Genomic DNA, 13,776 nt, shown 5'->3' on the forward strand with positions numbered 1-13,776 from the left:
TTGAGGTACTGTGATGACTTTGTGGAGAATGCTAGATGTAGAGATAGAGTTAAGTTAGGTTAGGTTAAGTTAGGTTAGGTTAGGTTAGGTTAGGTTAAGTTAGGTTTGGTTACGTTAGGTTAGGTTAGATTTGGTTAGGTTAGGTTAGGTTAGTTAGGTTAGGTTAGGTTAGGTTAGGTTAGGTTAGGTTAAGTTAGGTTAGACCGTATTTATTGAACGGGATCCAATTTTCGCCCTCTCCGTCTGGACGTGTTCCGTCCCTCTGATCGGCGTCGGCTATCTAGGATAACGGCAACCGTATTATAACAGGTTTGGCGCCATATTTTGGCGTCTTTTAGTGGCGTCACAACGCTCGGCGTCGGTTTTCAAATTGAGTTAACACTTTTATCTGAAACTTCCGATGTGAATTTGGCTTTATTCGATGGCGTCCCGACTGAAGGCGTCGCGACGCCGGGCGTCGGTTTCTAGTTACATGTCACTTTAATGTAGAGACTTCTAAGATCTAAATTTGGCGTATTTTGAATTTGTTGCTATGGTAGGCGTCGCGACGCCGGGCGTCGATTGCTTAAAACCACTCCCAATGTTATCCTAAATGTTTAAATCGCTCTCCTGAGGTACTGTGATGACGTCGCGGAGAATGGTAGAGATAGAGATAGAGTTACGTTAGGTTAGGTTAGGTTAGGTTTGGTTAGGTTAGTTAGGTTAGGTTTGGTTAGGTTAGTTAGGTTAGGTTTGGTTAGGTTAGGTTATGTTAGGTTAGGTTAGGTTATGTTAAGTTAGGTTAGACCGTATGTATTGAACGGGATCCAATTTTCGCCCCTTCCGTCTCGACGTGTTTCGTCCGTCCGATCGGCGTCGGTTATCTAGGATCGCGGCCCCGTATTATAACAGGTTTGGCGCCATATTTTGGCGTCATTTAGTGGCGTCACGACGCTCGGCGTCGTTTTTTAAATTGAGTTCCATTGTTATGTGAAACATCCGATGTGATTTTGGCTTTATTCGAAGGCTTCGCGATGGAAGGCGTCGCTACGCCGGGCGTCGGTTTTCTAGTTACATGTCATTTTAATCTAGAGACTTCTAAGATGTACATTTGACGTATTTTGAATTTGTTGCTATGGTAGGCGTGTCGATTTCTTAAAATCACTCCCAATGTTATCCAAAATGCTTAGAATGTCCTTGTTTTCTGTCCTTGGTTTATGGCATGTAAATAAAGCACATGTTTTATGATTCATTAATATCACCGAAATATGTTACATGTAAGTAACTGTGGTAATGCGTTATGTCTTACACTTTGCACACTCGCGCTTGTAGTTTGCTGTCAGTACGAGAAGTTGAGATGCAAGTTAATAATTCATCTCGGAGCGTTCTAGCAGCTTGGATGTCTAATGTGACCCGAATTCCTATCACAGCAAACTACTGAGAACACAGAAGGGTCCAATGTCTGGCACAGTGCTCTCTCACTAGTGAGTTGCCGAGGGCAAATCATGTAAGAAATCAGAGGACATGAAATGCACACAAAAGGAACATACCTTCGGTTTTACAGAAGAGATGGCTGAGTAAAAACCTGTTCAAAATCAGAAAGGCCATTTGAGAAATGCTCCTACGTAAACGGATTAAGAGGAAACTAAGTTTTCTGACAAATCACAAATTTCCATTCAATGACAGCAATGAATATAATGTCTAAAGACGTTTCTGGATCCCTCGAAATGTGGCGTATACATACTTTGCCCTTTTTCGTCGGTAAAACCGTAGCTGATACCTGCTTCTCCGTAATTGTCGGGTTAAAAATTAATTTCTATCCATGCACTCCACGCTTTACAGAAAGGCACGATGTCAACAAATCACTTACAGTCTAATGGAATTCATTAACTCTTGCGAATTTCTGGTCGTCAGCAGAAATTAATTCACATAGGCAAGAGCGCAACCTGGTTATTGTTATTTAACGACGCTATTAAGACTGCATTCAACGAAAACTGGTTGTAGATTTCCTTCATGTAGTGGAGTCATCGACGGACGCCTCTGGTCCCAATGTTTGAACCCACCGTCGCTCAACAGTGACTTGGGGTCACATCAGTGAAAGAATAGCTTCAGATGCATCAATGATATGGGATCGTATTAGTGCAAGATTGCGGGCTTTGGTGTAGAACTGCGGGTTATGTTATCAGGTAGTTAGTTTAGCGCAAGAATGGTATAAGATTCATAAGCGACCTCAGGTTATATGAGGGTAACAATGACATAAGAGACGCACCCAGAATGTCAGTGTTCTCCAAGACACTTGTCACTTGATGAGCTGGTATAGCCTGAGTAAGATCACAGAAATCATCTGACAAGGCAACAAGTAACGACGTTGAAATTCGAACCTCGCAATTGTGGCTTCATGAACGTGCGCGATGCAAGTCTAACTACCTCCACGTTTGCACTTAAGTCCGTCTTACTTAGCCTGTTGTTCAGTGCTGCCAGTACGTGTCTCCGTTGTCAGCTGCAGAGGTCTCCGTCGTGTTGTCTTTCATGGTTTGTTAAACCGTGCAGAGCCTGCAGATTCTTATACCACGCGTTTCGCCTACAATTCATCGAATTTCAAAGTAACAGCTCCGCTCCACTAAAGTTACAATGCGGGACTCCCGGTGAGCACTAAACTGTTGGACCTTATCTTTACATCAATACGCTCTGCGAGAGCGCTGGACCGCGGTCTATTTACACTTCCGTTTGTCCTTGTGAGACTAACTAATTAAACTTCTGCCATTCTCCACGTACCATAAAGGGTTATTTACGACGTGTGCACATGACAAAACTACACGCAGACCATAAACAGATTCTAAGTTTACAATTATGCCACAGAGCAGCTATCAAAATAAGCCCATCCTAAAAGGAAAATTTCCATAAATGTGGTATTTTGGGCTTTGTGAATCGTCTATATTTCTTTAAAATTACAACGTTTTTGGAGTGGAGCTACTTATCAGTGACAAACTCTTTAAAATATAAACGGAAATGTAAACTAAATTTTGCTTTCACGATACAGAATTCAAAATACGACAGAAGTAAACATCAGGGACATCGGAAGACAGGTTTGATGACATGGATTAGAAGGCACTACAAATCCTTAACACAAAGCCCAGGATTTTATAATGAACTTCTCTGTAGCCTCCGACTTCTTCACGAATCATCGAAAACTACGCTGGAGAGATTTCGAATTACCTTTGACTATTTGGGTTCGTAATGCATGCTATGTGAGCCGCTTCCTTATAAATTCTGCAGATATTGTTAGTTTCTATTTGTACAGCTTTGGCCTCCTTACGCTATATACGAGGTGCGATCGGAAAGTTTCTAGACTGCGCCTATAAAAACCCGTACACTTATCTCAGGTATTAAATTCATCCATCACCCTCGAAGTAGTTCCCCTGGGAGTGAACACAACGATCCCAGCGCCGCTGCCAAGACTGGAAACCTTTCTTTGTCAGCCTGTCAAGCACCATCTGCGATTCTGCCTGAATCTCTTCTATCGTCTCAAATCTCCTTCCCTTTAGCTGAATTTTCATCTTTGGGAAGAGGAAGAAGTCACACGGAGCTTAGAAAGGAAGTTGGGGTCGGTTCTTGCAAGATCTTTGAGCTCCTGACAAACGAGAAGTCGATTCTGCTTCTGGTCCTCAGACAGGATGCGTCGCATGTGGAGTTCTTCCTTTAGAATCAGCTGACAGGTCCCATAGCCTATCCCAACAATGTCGCACAAGTCGTTGATGGTACGACGTCGATCTTCGTGAATGGCCTGCGGAATCTTCGTAACATTTTCGGGCGTTGTGCTCGAAGATGGTCGTCCAGAACGCTCGTCATCATCGACAGAGGTTCGGCCATTTTTAAAACGTGAATGCCACACAAAAGTTTGTGCACGACCCATTGCGGACTCCCCAAATGCTTGCTTTAGCATTTCATAGGTTTCCGTAGCCGTTTTGGCGAGTCTTTGGCAAAATTTGATGCACACGCCATTCCGAAATCGCAGGAGGGTCGGTGTAATGCACTACCAAAACGCCCGTAACTAAGAAACAAATGCTAATTCGATGATGCAGGCTGGCACACTGATTCACTATGAATGTAGGTCGCACCCCCTAGCGGCAGAAGCTCGTACTACATCCGGTTCGCCCGCTATTGACACAGTCTTGAAACTTTCCGATCGCACCTCATACGATCTCCTTCCCCATATGAATGCTTAGCTAACCTGGATTTCTCCATTACTCACTGTTTTAAGTTCATATGTTCTTGTAACCGTACGCCAAGTGATCTGCTTATTTCCCCGACGTAACACATTCACAACGAATCCTGTACATGCACTGAATCTTATCCTATCCATCCATCCGTGGCCTTGTTATCTTTACCTCGCTAAGCAGGGTTTCCTTTCTTTAAAACAATGCCTCCACCTTGTATCGATCTCCGAAACGTCTAAATTTCACTGAAAATCGTTTGACATAACAGATGACTACAGTGCTAAGGCGTGTTTCATCTGTTCTTGTCGGCTGTAAGCCACTGATCTTCTTAAAACACAGTACACAGCTGAATATTCCCATTCACTGTCAGATCTTGCCTGGTCTTTGCCATTTCTTTGGCATACTATTGCATTTCTGTGCATAAAGGTATTACTCTGTTGACGAGATTATGAAGTGTGTGTCTGCGGGTTTCATGTAAACTGTAGTTAGCGGGGACGTTTCATTTCTGTTCACCAGAACATAAAGGAAGTGAGTGAGTTTCCTGTTCTATTTCTATGGTGAACTGAGTGGCAGATCTAAGGCTGTTTATACGTGAAAGAAATTCGTAGCTTTGATGAATAATTGCATGTTAAAGACGTTCATGCTGCAAATGTGAAATATCAATAAAGTCGTGTTAAGTCACATGCTTTATGTCTGTAATTTTTAATAACGCTAATTAAATTTGAACTTGGGTAGAGTGGAGATTTGTAGGTAATGATAACTTCTGCCGAAATAACTTCAGCGAAGATTTCTCCCGCAAAATCAGATTCCGCGACAAACTGACTCATGGACTGAATTTCAAGGTAGACGGTTGCTCCATCCGAAACGTTTAGTACAAAAGGGTCCTCCTCGGGATTCCTCTTTCCCGGTTCAAAAGTTCAAACTTCGTCAGATTTGTTGCAACCTACAGTGTTTATCACTCTGTAGGTATGGAGAGTCACGTGAATTTGCTACGCCTCAGAAACCGAAGATGGTTAAGAAAACTGAGGGAATTGGACATACTAGTGACGTGTATAATTCTGAGAAAACAAGGAATAGTAATGGATGACAAGTTTTCCCTGTAGGATTTGAGGTTTTTACGGCGATGAGTCTGAAGATGGCTGACTTCTGGGTTTTTGCGCAGTGTGGTCTGACAGAAGTTTACCGACGTTTCAGACGTTCTTAATGCCTCCATCACCAGGGCCATGAGTCATCGCCCTTTGTACAGTAGCTCCTGCCACGTAGAATCAGTCACAATAACCGATCTCCAGGCACCGTTGCGAACAATGTGATTGCCTGCACACTCGTGCATTAGGCCTACATACTTGAAGGCCCGGAAGAGCGCACTCCGTTTGTGGTTCTGAAGGAAGATGCTGGCAGATGACCCGCGTAACACGTGACAGCGCTTACGAATATTTCAGAGTCAAGGCAATACATCGCACCAAGACGCGAGTTTCACAGGAGACAAGTTCTTCAAGCTCTACGTTGCGGGTCTGAAATATTTAAAATTGTGCCAGCATCTGAAACAGCAGCGAGCGCTGAAATATACATGCCGTCCTACTTCTTAATCCTTGAATTTTGCATTATAATTCTTTTGATGCAACAGCAAAGAGAATTACAGTTTAAAAATTCAGAGGGAGAGGAAATGTAACTTTTCGTGAAAATGGTCTAAACATCGACGTGACAGGAACTGAAGTGTAATCGTAATAAAATCCGGAGATAAAACAATGCACCTTTTTCTTATTGAACAGCTCAATTATGGAATTTTATCATACATATTTAATAGCTCGAAGAATTCCTAAGTCCCTTCTTTTCACGGAACTGATATGTTTAATTAAAATATTTGGCCCAATCCTTAGTCGATGTCACATTATACTGTTTCTAGATACAGAAACTCCACTTAGGAGTACACCTGTTTTCAACGTGCGATCATTGAAATATTCATTTTCTTGGCAAAATTATGAGCTTCTTTCTGTCTCAAAAATTTTAAAATTTGCATTTGAGCTTCATGTAAAGCAAGGGTTATATTTAAACGGGAAAGGTGGAAATTATATCTGTCTGATAACTCACAGTTTGTTCTTTCAGTATAATTAAGCTTTATTAAACCGTCCGTTAGCTCAGCAGATAAGGCAGACAGAAGCACCATCCGACAGTGCGTTCAAAACAAGAACTTTATGGATGGAAATCAATACATCAAGAGCGAAGTATTTAGATGAGACTCGAGTCTGGCTACAGTCAATACAAAAGAAAAGTAATCTCGCCATTTTATACGACGCTGAATTAAGGAATACGCCTTGCAGATGTATAAGGATATTTCGTGGATGATAATTGTCAGGTTCATGTCCTGGTCACTTGTCCTCCGAAAGACAACCATTCCATTTGTGGGTGAATCCTTTAATGCCCCGAATACAGTGGTCGTTCATACTATTCGACCTCAGCAGTTTATGCAGCGTCGTTAAATAATACCATATATACCGTACAGTGTAATTAAGTGACATAACTTGATATCCGGCGAGGGATTTCGACAAGATTCCTCAGCAAGAAAGAAACAATGAAGCTCCAAAAGACTGCCTTCTCTATTTTGGTTACAAAACACGGAGTTGCAAAATTCTGTCACCGCCAGAGATTCCAGCACAACACAATGAAACACTTGTGCTTCGCCTTTCTTGATTCCTTATTTTTTAGTCTTCATTCACTTCCTTCGTTACTTTGAAATTCTTTGCTTGTCACTAATGGTCTGTCCTTGTATAGAATCTGCGTGACTTTTCCCCTTCTATGTAAGCGTTTAACACTGCATTCAGTCATCAAAATATAAAGAAAGAAGATACGTTTCGAAGTCCCAGAGGAAAAATCACACCAGATTTTAGCAGTTCTCTTTATTACTGTTAGTCTGTCTGTCCTATGAATTTTAGTATTTGTCTACAAAGTTTCTCAACAACTCTTAGAAACTCCTGACTCCTTAGTGTGTAATTTTGAAAATGATTCTGACTGAAGTTGCTTTCTTAGTGTGTTCGTACAGGAAATATTTAAATCTGTATAAGCTCTTCAATGGCAAAAATTATTTAGGGCACAAGATTTAAAAATAAGCAAAATTTTAAGCTCTGACGTGGGTGTTGTCGCCTTAACAAATATTTCTTCATATTTTAACGAAATTAGACTCCGAATGAGTTGTTGAATTTAGCTAAACCAAAACATTTATAAATTTCATTTAAGAAATTCACAAAAAGTGATTAAATTCAATGTATTACTAGAGTAACCTTCTTGTGTTATATTGTTCTATCTGTTACGTTCTCAGCGATGAACGGTTCATTACAAAATATCTTTGTGTTTCACGACCGTCACTTATATCACACTGTATTGTCGGTTTAGTCAATAATTGCAATATTAAAAATGTCATTGAGACATAACTACATGTTTTGGCTAAAATCAGTCATCTTCACACATTTCAATGCGAGTAATAATATATGATTGTCATTAAAGTTTTTAAATTGTCATTGGTAGTGTGGTAGGGATGTTGACCACTATACCACAACGCGTGGTTCAAATACGCCTTGCAACATGTACGCACCTGCCATAGTCCATAGAATAGGCTAGGCCTACTATAGACGAGAAGGCTAAGCCTGTATAGTCTGATAATAAGCTAATTTCGTTTCACTTTTCGAAGTCTAATATTGTTCCAGGCTCGTGGTCTCTGGCCCTTTGGAAGACATTTTAATTTTTTATTGATGTTAAAAATTTGTCCGAATAAAGGTTATGAAGTTGTGTAGGCCACTGTCTGGCTGAAAAAGTGCTCAGTAGGGGGAGATATTCTTAGAGTTAATGACATAACCGATAACGGGGTTATGCACTGGAGGAAGGGAGTTATCTGTACTATGTTTATAGCAGTGCCAGCTGGTAGGCCTTATCAGTCGGACAACACTCTACATAGATCATCCGTCTACGATTAGTCGTATCTGCAAGCTACATCCTTCCAGCGGTTTCAATGCATAGTTCCTAATGACGACGTAGTTCTCTGACATAAAAGTAGAGTTCTGTGCAGGCCGTTCCCCACACACATTAGCAGTTAATATTCTTGTTACACAGTCCAGAAACTTATGGAAATAATTCGATATTTACAATCACCGCAACACCTAGAAATTATTTCACCATCGGAATCAATTGTTTTTATCCTCAAAATACGGGTGGAAATTTTGAGGTTCAATAATCTTTTTTCACTAGAATATTCACCATGTATATATAAGCTGTGCTCCGTTTCGTTCATTACATTTGTTATTTATTTGGATTCTGGAGTTCCTTCGAAAAAAATTTTACACGCGAAATACGGGCTAATGTTTTGTGTAAAAGTCACAGCTGTCAGTCTGAGCGATACACTTTGTGTTCACTGAAGAACCGATTTCAAGCGAAACTGAAACATGTCGATAAGTTTAGTAAACCTTTCCAATATCATATATTCTGAGAATTATCTCAGTGGTTTCATGGCATGCGAAGAGAGACACACACGTGGCGACGTCAACAGACACATTTTTGTATCTCTTTGTAGCATACGCGCCACAAACTCTTAACGTAAAATAAAGATATGAAACTTACATTTGAAACATTTTTCAGTGCATCTTCTTTTGAATATGTAACGAAAAGCAAGGAAAATAAGTCTTTCATTACGAAAACTTTGTGACAGATAATCATCGAGGCTGTATACCGAAAGTTAGCACTGGCATCCTTTTAAACTCTGAAGAATAAAAACACAGAACCAAAAAAATAATTACGCAGTACACAAAATTATGTACTCGTCATCATAAACTTTCATCAACATATAATTTTAAGGCAAAATTTACAGCCTTACTGAAGAAAATATATCGTGTTATGTTTTGAAAAATCCGACCAAATTTTATTCGAACATGGGGCGAGTACTATGAGGGTGTTTTGCCGCCAGGAACTTAGTGCAACAAAAGTCTAGTTTTAGAAATATAACATAAGGGACAAAAGTTTGGCTTACTTCGTACTTGAACCCGCAAACCCAGTAGGCTATACTACAAATTTAATACAACATCAGGGTCCCAAATTGAGTTTGGGGGCCAGCTTCGCAACAATGTTTCATTTTTGAGTCAATAATTTATGTACTTGTAATAACGTTATTCCTGACAATAAATTAAGTGAATTTTTGTTATTACAATAAATATTACGCTTACATAATTGTGTCTTTTTACAATATAATATTATAACATGATTAATAGTTAGTTTATTAGTTGGTAGTACACGACACAGGTGCCTTATAATTTTCCGAAATAAGGGATTCCCCGCATCAGCAAACGTTGCCTCGAAACTCTCCGCCGATACTCTGATGCGTTCGGCGAAGAATGTAGTCCCCAAATCCTCGTGAAATTCTCTTACTAACGAGCCAATGAGCGTTTCTCGACGGACAGCACGCTTCTTCTGTTAATGTGGGGGCAATCACGCCCAATCACTGAGCTTATTTTTTTTTCTACAGACCAGGTAAGTTGAGAAATAATTCTCACCCCAAATTACTGTTCTATTTTGACCCAAAAAAGGAACGCCAGTTACCTCACTTCGGCAAGTTTCGTTTCAAACTATAAAAGTAATGTAGTCGTAATGCTTCGATAAGTTATCCAACGTCACAAAACGCGTAGAGAATTTTGACACTCACTCTAGAAGTCACGGGATCGTTTCCTGGCAAAATAGGATGTTTTTATTAAACGCAGCTCACATGTTATCTTTCATAATATAAAGAATTACTTTACCAAAATTTTGTATTTTCCTTAAATCTATAACCACAACTTATCGTATAAGCCCTATTGCAAGTGACGCTAATGTTGATCACAACTTGTTCCTCTGGGATACATTGTAATATTATACGCACATCTGCGTATAATTCTGCAAAGTGGTCTTGTATCTCGGTGGCTTTCTAACACAAATTCTATGTAAATTTATTGTCAAATAATCCAGTCTCTTCTTCTATATGCCAAGACAAGTGTTGCTGGGATCTTATGAATGTAAAGTCTCGTAACCAAATGTTTTTGTACTAATGAAGGGTTGAATACCCAACAGTATACTGAAGTTACTAATAAACATTTTTATATTTTAATGACAACATTAGACGGAAGGAACAAATAACAAATATCTTAGTCATTTAATTTTAATTTAATTAATTTAATTTGGGTGCAAATACTCTGCTGAGCATCTTGTCCTCTGACACTTCCAATAAGTGTTCTACTGTGCATTCCCGTGTAAAGGAACACGAAAACAGGGTGGATCTTCCGTCCTGCTGATCTCGTCATGTAAAGATGCGATAAATTGTGTTGTGACTGCCAGCGCGTAAAGCATTTGTTTCCACTGCTTATGGTAATTTCAGTGTGTGAAAACAAAATCAGACTCACATTTAAAAGGAATTTTGTGTTAGCCTTCGACTACAGAACCAACCCTGCACATATTTTGAATTTAAACTTGGAAATGCACTAAGAGATATGTAAAGACATTGCTCGCCAGCAGTCTCCAATAGCGTAACGTTCGTACTAAATTTCATAAAAATCTTTCTGGCGACTCCGGTGTTGAATCATGCAGACAGACATGGACAGCCCTAAATGCGTCCATTTCTTACACGCCGTACAAATTACGCATAACAACAACATAATGTCGGCTGTCGGAACATTCTCATTTATCTTACAGTTTGACAGCGATAACTGATAAATCATAGGGGGCGAGGAATACGACATTTGTATTAATACAGCGCGTAATCTATTTCACACGCTGCATGGCGGAGAAACAGTGAGTAATTTTGAACTTGGGCGCGAAAAATTAATGTTGTCAGAGTCCGTGAGTAAGCAAGATGTACTTTCAAGAATAATATCATGGTACTGCATAAACGTCATTATTACAATGAAATTCATAGTATAAACAGTGTCTCCAGCACAATTTGATATTATCACTTCTGCTCTCAAGAGCAGCTCAATAACACATGAAAATTTCATTGACGGATTACCAACATGCGCCTGTATTAAGTAAGTACAACACAAAATGTCAGTTGAACAGAAGGTACCACTCTCAACAGCTATGCGTATACGGTAGTACAATATTAAAATGGATCGAAAGTAAATAGTTTTGGAGGGTGTGGACCTCATTCCTATGGCTCAAGACAGGGACAATAGTCCTCCTGAAGAAGGATTCTGCTCCATGCAGATACTTGGTATTGGCCTTAATAATGTTTAACAGAAAACAGAATTATTTTCAGACAAAATTAAAAATTTGTTCACAAGTTAATCTAGCGAAAATTGATATTAAGAGTATAATTTTTCTAGAAACTGCAGTCAGGATAATAGTCATTCTTAATCACAAGGTATTATTTATCTGTTAGTCTTATCAATTATTTGTTGCACCTAAAATATTTTAGAGGCTACGACCATCTTTAGAGAGAAACTTGGGTAACTTTCAGGTTCCATAACACGAGAAACTGTTGACGGGTTGAGCGACTGCTGGCTTCTGAAGTTAGTGTCCAGTTAGACTGAATATAAGAAATTTTTATAGATTTGATGCGTCATGTTTGTGTTTAAAATTCACATATATATTTATTATTCAAGTCTTATACACAAACGTTTAAATTATTGATGTTAAAATTTAAAATTTAAAATTGATATTCTGCGCCATTCATCGTTATCTCGATGTTACAATGTTGCGCTTTAATACTTCTACATGTTTCGATGTCATAGCATCATCTTCAGGTTTTTATATTTAAAACTATTCTATATTTATTAATGCAAGCTTTTCGTTGATTGTAGATTGTAGATTACTATTGTAAGAAATGTCAACAGTAAGATTGTGTATAAGAAGCAGGTTTGTACAGACTTTTAAGTAGACTTAAAAATCCTAAAAAGGCAACATTTTTTCGTCGTTCCCAGCAGTTATACTACCCGAATCACAGACCTGTACGGTTTCGAAAGGGTAAAATAAGGATCACAAAATTTCTGATGTGAATATAACGTCCAAGGATTCCCAGAATGAGAAGCGCTAATTGAGATGTGTTTGCGAGCGTATGTATTAAGCGGTAATTCAGCGACTGAGCTATACAAAGTATAGAAATTTTGTTTGAAGTTCCGCATTCAAAATGTGCTACTGTCGAATAAAAGAGCAACGTCAGTGAATGTGTGTCCCTTGTAGAATGGAATTCTAAGCGACGTCGCACACAAACAGCACGACTACATTTTGTTTGTTAGGAACCGCGATTAATTTCCAAGTTCTTGTTACGAATTCCATTATAAGTCAGATAACAGATAACATGTCACCCTACAGTTAATAAAAATCACTTTACTGGTCCCGTATCGAGTTTTAATTCGGGAGCGCCCGTACTCCTGCAAAGCGTAGTTAATTTAAAAATAAAGCCACAATTGGGACTGTATATCTACATACTTCGAAAAGTAAATATCGGCTCTGCTCATCTGTAAGCAAACGATCGCAATGTACACGTGGTGGCTTTGTGTAAATTCTAGCAAAGCGATCTCGAATCTCTGCACGATATACGTTATTTTTGCGCTGATACAGGAAAGAGGGTTGTAACAATCGGTGAAAATGAGACAGTGCATCGTAAAATTAAGCTCGTTAATAAATACACTAAATAACATTACTTTTCAGTAGCAAAATTAATACTGAATGTTCTTCATACACGTCAAAAATTGATAGATCTTCTGAGAAGTGGTTTAGGCTGCTGATTAATAACCACTTGTTTCCCTACATCTGACTTATAAACTTAAGATACGCATCTTAGTATAGTCAACTCTCGAAATGGTTTTATATGACCCAGCATAATCCAATCGCTGGCATTCGTTGCTTCGGACCGCAGAGTGCCATAAGTTTTGGAACGCCACTTCGGGTCCTGACACTATCAGCCAGGAGAAAAACATGGGCAGGGATTCACCAGATTATTTGCTTATGAATCATTCCCTGTCTGCAGAGGTCACCTCTCTGGGAGCCAATGGCTGTAAATACCACTGTAGAAAAATAGCGATTCTAGAATACCTTTGGATAGGAAGTCAGTAGTTGAGGTGTACCACTATCGAGGTTGTTGTAGATTCCAGAGAATCTGTGGGTTGACAGAGAGTAGTTCTGACACACTGAAATACAGAGCTGGGAGTTCCAGCAAACCCGTCGACGAAGGCGATTTATATTATGTAGCCTTTAAGATAAAGAGGTTTAATGTGGCACAGACCAAGTTCCAGGGGTGTCAGTAAAATGAAAACTAAAATCCGAGGAGAATTAAGGCATTAACGGAGGCTTTTGGAAACCAGGTATGTGTTGCTACCGAAATAGACCCTGGTCAGGTTGTGTCTAAGGCCCAGGTCTAAGGGCAATATCCTAATTAAAGAGGTCAATCCTCTTGAAGGATCAAGAGACTCTGTTACCCCACGAACCTAGAGGGAGGCTTTGATTTGGCCCATCAACAAAAAAGCTCTTTATCATAGAGCTGTCCGCGATCTCGCCAATTGCACAGATATTTAATGAAATCGCGTGGTGATCATGAGATCTAAGTAAATAGGATGCTGTGCTGGGGGTCAGTGGC

Source organism: Zootermopsis nevadensis, unplaced genomic scaffold (assembly GCF_977971745.1).
Source record: "Zootermopsis nevadensis isolate Lab colony 2312 unplaced genomic scaffold, Znev_1.0 Znev_ptg000019l, whole genome shotgun sequence".
Taxonomy (NCBI): Eukaryota; Metazoa; Arthropoda; class Insecta; order Blattodea; family Termopsidae; genus Zootermopsis; species Zootermopsis nevadensis.